The sequence below is a fragment of the Pinus tabuliformis genome, chromosome 4_1, assembly GCF_031772625.1.
Source record: "Pinus tabuliformis cultivar Carrire ecotype Pingquan chromosome 4_1, CPIR1, whole genome shotgun sequence".
Taxonomy (NCBI): domain Eukaryota; kingdom Viridiplantae; phylum Streptophyta; class Pinopsida; order Pinales; family Pinaceae; genus Pinus; species Pinus tabuliformis.
Genome location: NC_142303.1, coordinates 415,596,865 through 415,601,643, shown reverse-complemented (window position 1 = coordinate 415,601,643; position 4,779 = coordinate 415,596,865).

Below are 4,779 nucleotides of genomic sequence, written 5' to 3'. Positions count from 1 at the left end.
TAAGTTAGGCTGTAGTTGCTTAGTTCACGCAGAGAGTAGTTGGCTCTGTGCTTATAAATAAAGCGTGTGCCAACGCTTATAGATTAGCTTTTTGAATATTGTAATTGCTGCGCTGATTCTGTTATAAAAAACTCTGTTTTAGAAGGCTGTTTCTACAGCACTTTTCACTGTATTTTGACATGCTGGTTTTATAAAAAGAAGACTGTTCTGTTCACCTTTTCGTAGCTGATCTTTTAATTTGGTTGCGTGGATGGAGGGCCCCCATCTATGACAGCCCGTGTACATAGTGTTTGATTTCATTTTCCTGCTTTCAGCAATTTCTATTTCTTTCATCATGTATAATAGTGTACCATTTGATCTTATGTCATTTCATTTCCAGCCTTTATTTTAAACTGATCAGTATTGTTCTTTTGCAGGTTTTTAACCCGGGATTGTTTTGTCTTTGTGTATTTGCTTTATATCTGATGGTATCTTCAGTTGACAGATTCAAAGTTGCTGCCTTTACTCTATTTTCATAGCTGATTTCTAGTTTAGTTTCTCAAAGTTGTATGTTAACATATTGATGGTCTCTTTATCATAAATTGTTCATCTTTAAGAGATCAGATTACTAATAAATTACAGCTGGCTTTGAGTACTTTTTAGACCAATCTTTAACTACTTTCTAATCGTGCTTCACATAATTCCATATGCTGAAAGCAGAGAGTTAGGAAGAGTTGAACATTATAACTAGTCTTTAAAGTAGATTTTTCTCATTTTTGATCACTTTTTAAACTCATCTCTAACTACTTCCTAATCGTGTTTTACATAGTACCATATGTTGGAAGCAGAGAGTTAGGAAGAGATAAACATTATCATTGGTTTTTAAAGTGGTTTTTCTTACCTTTTTTTGCAGCAGCATGAATAGTGTCTAGTGCCATTAGAAAGTGGTTCTTTGCTTTCAGTTTCATTTCAAGTTATTTCTTTCAAGCTTTTTCTTTGCAAGTTTAGAAGGTAGTTAGAAATCACCTGTAACACACACTCACTCATTTAGAGATCACCTTACACACACACTCACTCATCTGTTTATAAAATCTCCATTCCATCTTAGGAAGATAAATTGACCACAAACAACACCCCCAAACGACAAAAAGATCTAAGAGGTTGCTTAAGTACATATAGTACACCTTCACTTCATCAGCTTACGAGCCCCGGGTTGACAATTAATGACATCAATTTAGAAACACTAAATTGACTAAACAATACTTTCATGTGCCGAAGGACAAGAGGAACAAGCTAGAAGCCTCCGGGAAGAAAGTTAGTTTTTTGGTTATTGTGAAAATTCTAAAGCTTATAGAATATACATTCCTAGTCAAAGGAATATAGAGTTTAGCATGGATGTGACCTTTGATGAAGATGTTTCCCTTGGGAAAGCAAGCGACCCTCCTCCTCATACAAATGTTGAGAACAAGGATGATGATGGAAGGTCCTTTTGTGCTTGAACTTGAGACTTATGTTGTTGATGATCCCTTAGAACCCATGGACCCCTTGGATCCTCCTCCAAGTAATCCTCCTACTAAGTAAGAGCTAGTACTTGTTCATACAACACCATCGCTTCCAAGTTTGTTACGAACTACCGGGTTGATAAAAGTAAAGAAGGGAGTCCCAGGAGTTGCAGCATCATTGCTGCAATACTGGAGCCCACCATCTTTTTGGTGTCGTTGCTGGGGAAGCGTCAGAGTATTTGTGATTACTGCTTTTCTTCTATTTTCTACTGCGACATTCTGCTAAGTAGTTTATTTCAGCAAAAGTAGAGTAGTTGTTTAATTTCCATTCTGCAATTTCATTTCCACAAAAGTAGATTAGACATTTCTTGCTTTCATTTCATGTCAGCAAGCGTAGCTTAGCATTTCAATTCTGCAATTTAATGTTAGCAAGCGTAGCTTAGCATTTCCATTCTACAATTTCAATTCTGCAAGCGTAAATTAGCCATTCCTTGCTTTCATTTCAATTCTGCAATCTTCATTTCAACAAAGTTTATTGTAGTTAGTTGCAATTGGTTGTTCAATCAATTTCAGTTTTGCAGGTACAAGCAGAAAAATAACCACAAAAATCCTAAAAAAAAGAGATTCTCTTTCATGCCTTGTAGGAACAGAGACCATTCAGGAAAATTCCTACCCAACACCCCCAACGCATCACTAAGTCACCCTTCTCTCTTCTTTGGTGGTAGTGATCTAGAAGAACCTATAGGTGAACCTCCAGAGATATACAAAGATCTTATAACAAAAGAAGAGCAAGAAAACATTCCTCCTAAGACCATGGTTGAACACAGAAACGATATAGGAAATGAGGAGAGAATAGAAGGCACCTTTGCCATCCGAGAGACCAATGGGGGCACAAAGATGAAAAACATAAGTCCCTCAACCTTACCTCACTTCCATGGATTGACCATTGAAGACCCTGATACCTTCTTGTTTGAGTTTGTTGTCCTTTGTCGAACCTATGACTATGCATAAGACGAGAAAAAGTTGAAACTCTTTCCCTCTACCCTCAAGGATGCAGCACTCCGCTGGTTCATGGGGTTACCTGGAAACAGTATTACAACTTGGGCTCAGATGAAACAAGCCTTTAACAACAAATATCGGGATTATTGTAGGTCAAAGGAAACAAAGGAAGAAATCTTTCGGATGACCATGGGAAGTGATGAATCTTTAGAAGACTATGAAGAGAGGTTCCAACTCAACTATAAAAGGGCCAAGTGCACACTTGACCCCGAATATCTGAAGTTGGTTCTGCTCTAAGGAGTCCCTGAAGACCTCCTAGATACCCTCCATTTGCTAGCTGGGGGAGACATCTACCAGCTACCTTATGATGACATAAAGACTGTGTTTAGAAACCATTCTAGGGCAGCCAGAAAAAGAGGTAGGGGAAGTCAACTTTTAGCCAGTGCCCCCTTATCCAGAAACGAGTTTGCAAATCAGATGGAAGACCTCAAAAGTGAGATGAGACAGACCATTGCCATGCAAATGGATACCTTGCGAATCCAACAGAAGCAAGAGGAAGCTAAGAGGGCTTTGGCCATCTTTTGTCCCAGATGCACTAGAAAGCATCCCAGGAACGAGTGTCCATTGCACTCCGTAGAGGTGTGTTTTGTCTGTGAGGCAGACCAACCTACAAATCAGTGCCCATCCTTACTCGGATTTAAAGCTATGTACCAAGGGGCTGAAGGAGCCACTGAACCACTCTACTTCATGAACCAAAGGAGGCCACATGGACCCAGACCTTACCAGCAGGGAATGCAAGGGACATCCCAGACTTATTATAACCCCAATCAATCCACTCACATACCTTCTTGGGGTCCCCCTGCTCATCCTTCCTGGTCCGCACCCCCTCCTTGGTCATATCCATCTCAATACCATACTCAACTTGCTGCTCATTCATTTCATTATCATGATCAGCCACAACCTCAGTGGAGTGCACCTCATCAGGGGTGGAGGCCCCAATACAACTCTACTCCCACTCTTTTGCCTCCACCACCTGCTCAACCACAACCATTACCTCCTGCTCCTCCAAGACAACCCCAAATACTTGCTCAACTGAGCCCGAACCCCAATAACAGACAGGCCCAGCTGGTATATACTGGAGAAACAACATGCCCTACCTATGCTGTGGAGATTTAGGAGATCAACCTATGATTGGGAAGGTCCTCCCAAACAGCCAACCTCCTCCTAAGGAGGATGAAGAAGAGAAACATGAAAGTGAACTGAAAGTCATTCCACCCTTTCCTGAGAGACTAACTGGAACCACACAACTGACCCCAGAAGAAACTAAACTTCTGGGAGAACTGAAATAGTTATGTGTAAAAATACCACTTCTCCAGGCCATAAAGGATGTGCCCATATACAACAAGATGATCAAGGAGAAGTGCTTTAAACACCCAGGCAGGCGAAGGAGAGATGCCCCAACTATCAATGTCATAGGACAACTATCCGATTTGATGTTGGGGCAGGTAATTTGTCTGAAATATCTAGACCCTGGGAGTCCAGTAGTCGATGTCCACATCAATGGCACCATAATCCCCCATACCTTGATCGATCTAGGGGCTGCCATTAATGTGATGACCAGGGACACTATGCTCAAGCTCAACCTTCAGGGCTCCCTAAGAAAGACCTCGACAGTACTGCAGTTAGCAGACCGCTCCACTGTGACCCCCGAGGGGATTGTGGAAGATGTCATGGTCTCTATTGATTCCTGGGAGTACCCCACTGATTTCTTGGTTCTCCAACCAAAGGCAAAGCTCACCGGGTATCCTCTCATCCTGGGAAGACCTTGGCTGGCTACTGCAGATGCCTACATCAGCTGCCGAGCTGGGAACATGACAATCAAGAATGGGCATATGTCCAAGTAGCTAGTCCTCTATCCTCCTGCCCAACCTCTACTGGAACATGATTTACCCCTCTGGTTGGAGGAGGAAGATGAGGATGAAGTCTACTCCGCACCAGTGTGTACAGTAGAAACTACCATGGGGGGTCCACAAACTGAGGATGATCTTATTGAAGATTTGATTCAAAATCTGCCCCCAGTGAGTTGCCATTAGAAGAGTTGGTGGAAGAAACCCAAGCCAATGCCTCAGTTGATCTCTGTGTGGCTGATCCGACCCCTCTCCGAGTTAAGAATGTGGAATTTGGCCCAGAAAGAACCTTGAGGATCAACTCAACCCTATCCACCTCTCAGGAGAAAGAGCTGTGTAGCTTATTGAAGAATCACTTGGATGCTTTTGCTTGGAGTTATAAGGAGATGAAG